The 11,906-nt window shown below is 41.5% G+C and overlaps 1 long non-coding RNA gene across 1 annotated transcript; it reads left to right on the plus strand.

The window, feature by feature from the left end:
- Positions 1-332: 332 nt before the first annotated feature.
- On the plus strand, positions 333-1,849 carry LOC121001474. The gene is made up of 5 exons (XR_005779067.1): positions 333-1,019; positions 1,102-1,229; positions 1,312-1,439; positions 1,523-1,650; positions 1,746-1,849. It is a non-coding gene; the product is annotated as an uncharacterized LOC121001474 (long non-coding RNA).
- Positions 1,850-11,906: the final 10,057 nt, after the last annotated feature.

Genomic DNA, 11,906 nt, shown 5'->3' on the forward strand with positions numbered 1-11,906 from the left:
AGATTTAAAACTACTATTTTTTATGCTACTTTAGATGTAATAACATCCCAGTTATCAAGCAGATTTGGTAGCATGAACACTGTAGTTGAAAGATTTCGGATCATTCAGCCACGTGTGCTGGCGACTGAATCAGAGGATAACTTGTTTCAAGCTGCACTGCAATTTCAGCATTATTACCAAGATGACATATCTTCCGATTTCGCAGGGCAATTGGTTAGTTTTCGGAGCGCACTGCAAAATTAGATCTCTGAGCTCCACACAGTTAAAGATTTGGCACACCTGCTTATAATTGACAATGCTGCTTTGTCATCTACCCTACCGGATGTATGTACAGCTTTAATACTTTTCCTCACATTACCAGTGACGGTGGCATCTGCAGAAAGATCATTTTCCAAATTATCTCTGATTAAAAATTACTTGAGAAACAGCATGTCACAACAACGGCTTTCTGGCCTTGCCCTTCTAAGCATTGAGAATGAAAGAGCAAGAAAACTGGACATTCCAGCTATTGTTGACAAATTTGCTGAGTCTAAAGCGAGACGGCGCAACTTCTAGTAATATGTATTTTGCGTAAGTGAGCAGTTTGTTGGGTACAGGGAGTTATATTATCAAAGTTCATACTAACCCAGTTCAATTTATTCAACTTTGGTTGTACTAAACAGTTAACTAGTTTGGTTCTATTTTAGCTGCCTTCTTTTTGGTAACAATGATGCAGATTAATAAACAATTCTGATGTTGTTAGACTCTAAAACACAACGACCGCCTTTGAACTATTTGAATACAGCACTGGTTTCTGCACAACAAAAGCTTAATATCAAAAAGAAGGCAGATGTTACCAACATCAAAAATACTTAACATAATTACTAAATGCTACCATCTCCTTTCCTACAGTGAGAACAAATTGGTTCCTTTCTACTTGATGCCTCCTCGTTGGACCTGGCTGGTTAATTTTGATGTTTCATTTGGATTTCTGTTCTGGTTGAGAAGCACAACTCGTGCTTATTCACAATCAAATTTTGGTAAGTAAAAAATTTATATAATTTTATATTTAACATATCTAATTATGCAACTTAATAAATGCTACCATCTCCTTTCCTACAGTGAGAACAAATTGGTTCCTTTCTACTTGATGCCTCCTCGTTGGACCTGGCTGGTTAATTTTGATGTTTCATTTGGATTTCTGTTCTGGTTAAGAAGCACAACTCGTGCTTATTCACAATCAAATTTTGGTAAGTAAAAAATTTATATAATTTTATATTTAACATATCTAATTATGCAACTTAATAAATGCTACCATCTCCTTTCCTACAGTGAGAACAAATTGGTTCCTTTCTACTTGATGCCTCCTCGTTGGACCTGGCTGGTTAATTTTGATGTTTCATTTGGATTTCTGTTCTGGTTAAGAAGCATGACTCGTTCCTTTTCACATTCAAATTTTGGTAAGTAAAAAAATGTATATAATTTTATATTTAACATATCTAATTATGTCACTTAATAAATGCTACCATCTCCTTTCTTACAGTGAGAACAAATTGGTTCCTTTCTACTTGATGCCTCCTCGTTGGACCTGGCTGGTTAATTTTGATGTTTTATTTGGATTTCTGTTCTTGTTAAGAAGCACAACTCGTACTTATTCACAATCAAATTTCAGTAAGTAAAAAAATTTATTATATTTGAAATTCTTATCTAATTAGGCACCAAACTGACAGCCAATATTCTGTGATTATTATATTTTTTAATTGTAGGTGATTTACCAAGATATGGGTCAAGAAGCTTTATGCCTTATGTGGAGAATCTTTGTTCTGGAACGCTTTTAACATTTTTTTCTATATTTTATATGGTAACATTAAAAAAAAAAAATTAAAACCCCTATCTCCTTCTATTTAATATTCAACTACAACACTTTCAAACCGGGAGGGGGTGGAGTCTTGGCGGGGGTGGAGTCTTGGCGGGGGTGGAGTCTTGGCGGGGGTGGAGTCTTGGCGGGGGTGCCCCAATTTAAAGTTTGCCCTGGGGCCCATAGAACTCTAGTTACGCCACTGCTCATAGTCTTCTATGTTTCTATCAATTTTGCAGCTTTTGACTGAAACTGAGCAGAAAATATAGCTTGATTGTAGACTTTTATAAGTAAACTTCCTCAAGAGTGTTGTTGAACAAATCTAAAGTGTTTATTCTTTATCAAGGAAATAATTCTGTAATCATCCATTTTTTTTTTTAGTTATTGCTCTTCGTGTTCTTTTGCTGTATCTACACTCTGCAGTGCATTTCTTCTTTTGTTAAAGGGTTGTCAGGAACATTTAAAAACAGGTGTGATAGTCTTTGTTCCTGTGCTGCAGTGATGTCTTTGCGACTACCTGCACATTACCACTGCAGGCAATCAATGTCCCACTGATAGGCTGCAGTGGTCATGTGTGTGTGGTCACAATGTCATCATTGCAGGACAATGGCAGGAGCACTAAGTGGTGGTGCTGGAGTACAGGGGGGAATTTTCCAGGTGAGTAATACTTATTTAGGGTACTTTCACGCTAGTGTTTTTGGATTTCGGCAGGCAGTTCCGGCAACGGAACTGCCTGCCGGATCCGGCAATCCGTATACAAACAGACCTTTTTTCCGGATCCGTTAAACTGATCCGGAGAAATACCATATCCGTCTCATCCATTTTTTTAAAGACTTTTAAATGTCCCAGACAGCCCCTTTAAAATGTACCAAACTGACAATTTGACAACTCCTAAAGTACAGTCAGGTCCATAAATATTGGGACATCGACACAATTCTAACATTTTTGGCTCTATACACCACCACAATGGATTTGAAATGAAACTAACAAAATGTGCTTTAACTGCAGACTGTCAACTTAAATTTAAGGGTATTTACATCCAAATCAGGTGAATGGTGTAGGAATTACAACAGTTTGCATATGTATCTCCCACTTGTTAAGGGACCAAAAGTAATGGGACATAATAATAATCAGAAATCAAACTTTCACTTTTTAATACTTGGTTGCAAATCCTTTGCAGTCAATTACAGCCTGAAGTCTGGAACGCATAGACATCACCAGACGCTGGGTTTCATCCCTGGTGATGCTCTGCCAGGTCTCTACTGCAACTGTCTTCAGTTCCTGCTTGTTCTTGGGGCATTTTCCCTTCAGTTGTGTCTTCAGCAAGTGAAATGCATGCTCAATCGGATTTAGGTCAGGTGATTGACTTGGCCATTGCATAACATTCCACTTCTTTCCCTTAAAAAACTCTTTGGTTGCTTTTGCAGTATGCTTTGGGTCATTGTCCATCTGCACTGTGAAGCAGCCGTCCAATGATTTCTGAAGCATTTGGCTAAATATGAGCAGATAATACTGCACGAAAAACACTTCAGAATTCATCCTGCTGCTTTTGTCAGCAGTCACATCATAAATACAAGAGAACCAGTTCCATTGGCAGCCATACATGCCCACGCCATGACACTACCACCACCATACTTCACTGATGAGGTGGTATGCTTAGGATCATGAGCAGTTCCTTTCCTTCTCCATATTCTCTTCCCATCATTCTGGTACAAGTTGACCTTGGTCTCATCTGTCCATAGGATGTTGTTGAATTCTTCTCTTGATTGTTGACTTTGACACACATACACCTACCTCCTGGAGAGTGTTCTTGATCTGGCCAACTGTTGTGAAGGGTGTTTTCTTCACCAGGGAAAGAATTATTCGATCATCCACCACAGTTGTTTTCCGTGGTCTTCCGGGTCTTTTGGTGTTGCTGAGCTCACCAGTGCGTTGCTTCTTTTAAAGAATGTTCCAAACAGTTGTTTTGGCCACGCCTAATGTTTTCGCTATCTCTCTGATGTTTTTTTTTTTTTTTTTTTTCCAGCCTAATGATGGCTTGCTTCATTGATAGTGACAGCTCTTTGGATCTCATCTTGAGATTTGACAGCAACAGATTCCAAATGCAAATAGCACACTTGAAATGAACTCTGGACCTTTTATCTGCTCATTGTAATTGGGATAATGAGGGAATAACACACACCTGGCCATGGAACAGCTGAAAAGCCAATTGTCCCATTACTTTTGGTCCCTTAACAAGTGGGAGGCACATATGCAAACTATTGTAATTCCTACATCATTTACCTGATTTGGATGTAAATACCCTTAAATTAAAGCTGACAGTCTGCAGGTAAAGCACATCTTGTTTGTTTCATTTCAAATCCATTGTGGTGGTGTATAGAGCCAAAAAATTTAGAATTGTGTCGATGTCCCAAAATTTATGGACCTGACTATCTACTATTGCTCTGATAGATTTAGGCCTCTTGCCCACGAATTTAAGGGCTCTGTGCCCGTGTTGTGGAGTGCAAATTGCGGTCCGCAATGCACAGGCACCGTCCGTGGGGAAGCCGTATGCAGATCGCAGATCCATTTACTTGAATGGGGTCAGCGATCCGTCCGTTCCGCAAAAAGATAGAACAAGTTCTATCTTTTTGCAGAATGGTAGCACGGAACGGAACACCACAGAAGCACTCCGTAGTGCTTCCGTGGGGTTCCGTTCCGCACTGCATCTCTGGATTTGCAGACCCATTCAAGTGAATGGGTCCACATCCGTGATGCGGAATGCACACGGCTGGTGACCCGTGTATTGCGGAACCGACGTATGCTGCCCGCAACATGGGCACGGAGCCCTTACGTTTGTGTAAAAGAGGCCTTATTTTGTTTTCTTCAGCTTAAAGGGCTTCTGTCACCCCACTAAACTCTTTATTTTTTTTTGGGGGGTACTTATAATCCCTATACTGTGATATATCTATACATTATGTTATTAATCATTTTCGTTCTCTAGATAAGGCAAAAAACGTACTTTTATAATATGCTAATTACCTATCTACCAGCAAGTAGGGCGTCTACTTGCTGGTAGCAGCCGCAAAAAACCGCCCCCTCCTCCTGTTGATTGACAGGGCCAGCAGCGATCTCCTTCTCCGGTGGCCCTGTCTGCATTTCAAAAATCGCGCGCCTGTCTTGATTCGGTGCAGGCGCTCTGAGAGAAGGAGGCTCGCCTCCTCAGCACTCCCTCAGTGCGTCTGCCCGATGACGTCACCGAAAGAGAAGACGTCATCGGTGCAGATGCACTGAGGGAGTGCTGAGGAGGCGAGCCTCCTTCTCTCAGAGCACCTGCGCGGAATCAAGACAGGCGCGCGATTTTTGAAATGCAGACAGGGCCAGCCGGAGGAGGAGATCGCGGCTGGCCCTGTCAATCAACAGGAGGAGGGGCGGTTTTTTGCGGCTGCTACAAGCAAGTAGACGCCCTACTTGCTGGTAGACAGGTAATTAGCATATTATAAAAGTCCGTTTTTTCTTATCTACAGAACGAAAATGATTAATAACATAATGTATAGATATATCGCAGTATAGGGATTATAAGTACCCCAAAAAAAAAAAATGAGTTTAGTGGGGTGACAGAAGCCCTTTAAAGGCCCATTTAGGCGAGCAGGTGAATGGGCTAATTGTCAGAAACAAATGGTCATATGAACACTGCAAGTGTGATAGCGATCAGCAACAGTATCCGATTGTTTACGCGGCACACCAAAAAATAAAATAAAAAAACACTTTGTTGGCAGCACACTGTTCTAAAAAGCAACAATGAAACTCAATGAGGATGAATGTCCATCTCTATATACTGCAATTTTTCCCTGCATGAGTGAACATGTTTTATTCTCTGGTGAAACACATAGGATAAGGGGCTTCATTAAAGGCTGCGTAAACCTTCGGGGGAATTTTTTTTTTATTGCATTTTACTCAGTTTGGTCTAAAAATTATTTTTTCAATTGGTCTTTATTAAAAATATTGAGCCGTTCTATCACAAAGAGTTAACTCTTCTTCTTGCTGTGTGAGTCCTACTTTCACTTTGTGTTGGTCATCTAATAAAACCTAATCTTTAAATCACTAAAAGGTCATAAACACTTATTTAGACTGAACCTGTCATCAACTTTATGCTGACCTCACTCTGGGCAGCATAAAATAGTGACAGAAATGCTGATTTCAGCGGTGTGTTATTTATGAGCTAAAAGTAAGTGGTTGCTGAGAACCAGCATCATAATCACTGCAGCCCAGGCCTGGAAAAGAGTCAAATCTACTTGAGAAGAGTCATGGTTATTCATAATCTCCTGCACTCTCACCCATCTGCTGATGATTGTCAGTTCTCTCCTAGAGAGAAAGGGAGAAAACTAGGTAGAAGCCTGTCAGTCATCAGCAGGTGGGCAGGAGAGCAGGAATTCATGAATAACCAGGACTCTTCTCAGGAGGCCGTGACTCTTTTCCAGGCCCAGTCTGCAATGATTGTGATGTTGGTTCTCGGCAACCACTTACTTTTAACTTATAAATGACAAACTGCTGAAATCAACTCATCTGTCACTACTTTATTCTGCCGTTAGTATGGGCAGCATATGTAACATCCCAGAGTATGTCACTAAAACTCTTTCACCCTGCTTCATGATGTTAGGTGTACATGTGTATTTCCATCTGATGTAATATAACCGTGCATTATCAATGTATGTATTTCTATGCCTGTATTCTATATATTTGCTGTAATTCTCAATGTACACCACCAGGTGGCAGCAATATGTAGGCAGACCATAGCTAGTTAATAGACCTAGACTGGAATAGACCATTCCAGGCTAGCTCCCCCCTATCTGAGGAGGAGTAGAATGTTCCCACATCCTACTTCAGGGGGAGGAAAGAAAGTTATAGGCAGTGTAACCAGCCCCCTGCTGGGGTAGGCTGTGTTAGTAGGAGCTCCCAGAAACAGGGACCCCAACCAAGGATCCAAGCCTCGGCTGAGGCCCCAGATCAACCTTCCCAGCCTGAGTCCCTTACCTCAGCTGGTAGACCAAGGAAGCAGCCATCTACAGAACTATCAGATCTCCAGGAAGCCACCATCATACCCTGCGAGCAGTCCTGTAAGTAAAGATCCCAAAACAAGGAGAAGATAAGTACCTCCTCAGCTAGTCAGGCCCATTATAAGCAGAAGACAGACAGAGCAGAAGATAGATACCTGCCAGATTCTAATAGGCGTATGATCAGATGCAGAATACTTATAAATTCCTGCCCCATATTGCCAATACTTGCTGGGACTCTAGAGTAAAGCTGTAACTTGTATGGATCAAAGCTGCATATCATATCATCAAGTAAAGACAAGTTGGACCCTATTAATTGTGTGGATTTCCATCATTCCTCAGATCCCCGGGCGCCGCTCTATATGTCAGCATACTTAGTTCACATTGTTTTTACAAGTGAAAGGTCCTCTTTAAGGCTGAACATTTTAAATAAAGAACAATTGAAAAAATGATTTTTAGCTCAAAATAAGTACAATGAAATAATAAAATTCTCCAAGAAGTGTACATAGCCTTCAAGAACAGGTTAATATAGAGAGGGAAGGCAATATGTTGGGGTCGCCCTACTAAGGGGGAGTGCCAAAGGGCATAGTTTTCAGCAGACACCACAGCAGACAGTAATAGGGCTGAATAGTGATCCCACCACCTCCATTAGTTAGAACCCACATACATAACCAGGCCTCAATCTCTTAATGCAGCAACAATTGGTTGAGTATTTGCATACAAATACTGTGTTTTAGTGTTACTCGAATAAAGGTTATGTTTTAAATCTGACACAACTTCTCACATAGGATCCATCTCTATACAGACCCGATACTTGACGCTTGTAAATGCAGCTAACAAGCAGGCATATAAGTTATCAGTCTGTGTAAATTGGCCCTAATGATGGTTTACTTAAAGGGGTTCTCCAGGAATTTAGAAAAATTTAAATACTTAAATATTACTTTATAATAAATATATTCCCAAATACATTTCATTAGTTTTAATGGCTCATTTAATGGCTCATGTTGCCCCAAACCTTTAGTTAAAAGCAACAGTTTTTTTTAAAATGCTTTTCTTTAATAGCACACAAGTACCACTAAAATACATGCATGTTTCATTTTTTTTGTTACAGTCATTGTTATACATGGGAAGTACAATTCTGGAAGTAGGCCTATAGCTGTACTATTTGTTTCTTATTTATATAATTAGATATAAAATTATATAATATTTATATAAGATGAAAAAGTTGAATAAATGTCCATCAAATGCAGCCTATAATCATACTATGTTGATCCAGAGAAAGACAAAACCTTGAAGAGGCCAATTGCCCCATATTAGGGAATTTAAATGAGAAATAAGAAGATAAGAATCAATACTTGGATCAATGTATCATCTCCAGTACCAATAACCTGCAATATTTTTACATTCAAGAAAGAATTCCAGGCTAGAGTTGAGCGGACACCTGGATGTTCAGGTTCGACGGGTTCGGCCGAACTTCAGAAAAAAGTTCGAGTTTGGGACCCGAACTTGACCCCGAACCTGAACCCCATTGAAGTCAATGGGGACCCGAACTTTTGAGCACTAAAATGGCTGTAAAAATCTCATGGAAAGGGCTAGAGGGCTGCAAATGTCGTCAAAATGTGGTTAAGAGCATGGCAAGTGCTCTGCAAACAAATGTGGATAGGGAAATGACTTAAAATAACATAAAATACGTAAAAATAAAAAATAATAATCTTGCTCTAGGAGGACCAGGCTCATATGGAGTAGGAGGTTGAGGAGGCGGTGGATGTGGCGGTGTAGGTGGAAGTGGCGGTGGAGGAGGAGGAGGTAGCCTACACTTCTTTTTGGTTTTAAATGTATTTGTATTTTTTTTTATTAGGGTACACCCCAAAACATTGGGAAATATAACCTGTGATAACCCCCTCCAGTCATGCTAAACACACGTTCAGACAATACACTGGCTGCAGGGCAGGCCAGCACCTCCAAGGGCTAAAGGGCAAGCTCAGGCTATGTGCCCAATTTGGAGACCCAGAAGTTGCAGGGGCTGACCCCTGTCAGTCATTTCGTGTAGGCGTGTGCACACTTACTGCCCCACCATGTCGCACATCCCCGTGATGTTCACGATCCAAATTGATATCTGCTCTATCAACTTTCGATCTTCTTTTATGCACCTACCATGGTGATCACGGGTGGCATCAGGGAATCAGGGTTCCAGGCCAGAGAGGGAGCGTGAGAAAAAGAGACCACATCCAAGGAAGGATTCATTTTTTCAAATTTAAAATTATAGAGTTGAAATATGGGACAAATTACCATATTTTTCGCCCTATAAGACGCACTTTTTTTGGGGGAAATAGCAGTGCGTTTTATGGGGCGAATGCTGCTGATTTTGCAGAATTTTCAATGATACACGCGCGGCGGGTGTATCAGCTGTGAGGGAGGAGGGGCTGGGGGCCGGCATCTGCTTTTATAATGACAGTGGGGCCCGTGCAGTGACTGTATTCTACTACACGGGCTCCGCTCACTGTATAATCGTATCTGTAATAGTTAATTGTTATGTATATAATTGCATAATCAGCTGTTATGGGGATCTGTGGATGACACATATATAGCATCTTATGCTATGTGTCATCCACAGATCCCCTCCATAATAGTCTCCCTGTAGTGAATGACCCTCAATACAGGGGGTGGGGGTCGCATCTGCTTTTATAATGACAACGGGGCCCGTGCAGTGACTGTATTCTACTACACGGGCCCCGCTCACTGTATAATCGTATCTGTAATAGTTAATTGTTATGTATATAATCGCATAATCAGCGCCTGTATACTTACAACTACAAGCGCTCGGTGGGTAGCAGAGAGGAGGGAGGAGGCAGGCCGGGAGGATGGGTGCTGGCAGCGTGAGTCACTACGTCACGCGCCTGCGCCGCCCACTTTAAGAATGAAGCAGGCGGCGTGGGCGCATGACGTAGTGACTCGCGCTGCCAGCGCCCGTCCTCCCGGCCTGCCTCCTCCCTCCTACCGAGCGCTTGTAGTTGTAAATATACAGGCGCTGATTATGCGATTATATACATAACAATTAACTATTACAGATACGATTATAGAGTGAGCGGGGCCCGTGTAGTAGAATACAGTCACTGCACGGGCCCCGTTGTCATTATAAAAGCAGATGCGACCCCCACCCCCTGTATTGAGGGTCATTCACTACAGGGAGACTATTATGGAGGGGATCTGTGGATGACACATAGCATAAGATGCTATATATGTGTCATCCACAGATCCCCATAACAGTGCCATCCAGAGACCCCAATAAGTGTCACCCACAGATCCCCCATAAGTGTCACCCACAGATCCCCTATGTGCGTCACCCACAGATCCCCCATAAGAGTGTGCCATCCACAGACCACAATTAGTTCAAAACCCACCAAAAGCTCACCTTTTGGTTAAAAAATTTTTTTTTCTTATTTTCCTCCTCAAAAACTTAGGTGTCTCTTATAGGGCGAAAAATACGGTATTAAAGCGTAAAAGTGTGAAAGCTTTTCAAAGTTTAAGCATTGAATGAAAGGATGTGACGCGCATTAATTACTGAATAATATATTAAATTTTATTCCCTGTCACCTATGCATAGCAGGTGTTTATTCACGTCAAAAATTGTCAACCCAAGAATGTAACAGAAAAATTATTGAAATTTATTAAGCTGTCAACTAGGTAGAGGGGTATATTACACCCAAAAATTGGTGAATTTCACCATAAAATGTAACTGACAAATATTTTTTTATTAAAACCTGTCTACTAGGTATAGCAGTGGTACATCACACCCAAAAATTGGTGAATTTCACCGGAAAATGTAACTGACAAATTTATTTTTAATTTTTTTCGGTCTACTAGGTATAGGAGTGGTACATCACACCCAAAATATGTTGAATTTCACCAGAACATATAACTGACAATTTTTTGTTTGTTTAACCTGTCTACTAGGTATAGCAGTGGTACTATACACCCAAAAATTGGTGAATTTCACGCGAAAATGTTAATGACAATTATTATTACATTTTTATAACCGGCCTACTAGGTATAGCAGTGGTACTATACACCCAAAAATTGGTGAATTTCATCCGAAAATGTTAATGACAATTTTTGTTTTTTAACCAGCCTACTAGGTATAGCAGTGGTACTATACACCCAAAAATTGGTGAATTTCATCCGAAAATGTAAATTACAAAGTAGTGAAATGATATAAAATAAAACACGTACAAATAAAAAAAAAAAATGTGGAGTTTCATATGGAGTAGGAGTTTGAGGAGGCGGTGGACGTAGCGGGGTAGGTGGAAGAGGATGAGGTAGCCAACACAGGTTTTTGTTTTTAATTTTATTTTTTTAACCACTTCCCGCAACTGTAACGCCGAAAGGCGTCATTGCGGCGGCTCCCCCAGGCTACGCTAACGCCAATAGGCGTCATCTCGCGTGAGCCGAGATTTCCTGTGAACGCGCGCACACAGGCGCGCGCGCTCACAGGAACGGAAGGTAAGAGAGTTGATCTCCAGCCTGCCAGCGGCGATCGTTCGCTGGCAGGCTGGAGATGTGTTTTTTTTAACCCCTAACAGGTATATTAGACGCTGTTTTGATAACAGCGTCTAATATACCTGCTACCTGGTCCTCTGGTGGTCCCCTTTGTTTGGATCGACCACCAGAGGACACAGGTAGCTCAGTAAAGTAGCACCAAGCACCACTACACTACACTACACCCCCCCCCGTCACTTATTAACCCCTTATTAGCCCCTGATCACCCCTGATCACCCCATATAGACTCCCTGATCACCCCCCTGTCATTGATCACCCCCCTGTCATTGATCACCCCCCTGTCATTGATCACCCCCCTGTAAAGCTCCATTCAGACGTCCGCATGATTTTTACGGATCCACTGATAGATGGATCGGATCCGCAAAACGCATCCGGACGTCTGAATGAAGCCTTACAGGGGCGTGATCAATGACTGTGGTGATCACCCCATATAGACTCCCTGATCACCCCCCTGTCATTGATTACACCCCTGTCATTGA

Source organism: Bufo bufo, chromosome 5 (genome assembly GCF_905171765.1).
Source record: "Bufo bufo chromosome 5, aBufBuf1.1, whole genome shotgun sequence".
Lineage (NCBI taxonomy): Eukaryota > Metazoa > Chordata > Amphibia > Anura > Bufonidae > Bufo > Bufo bufo.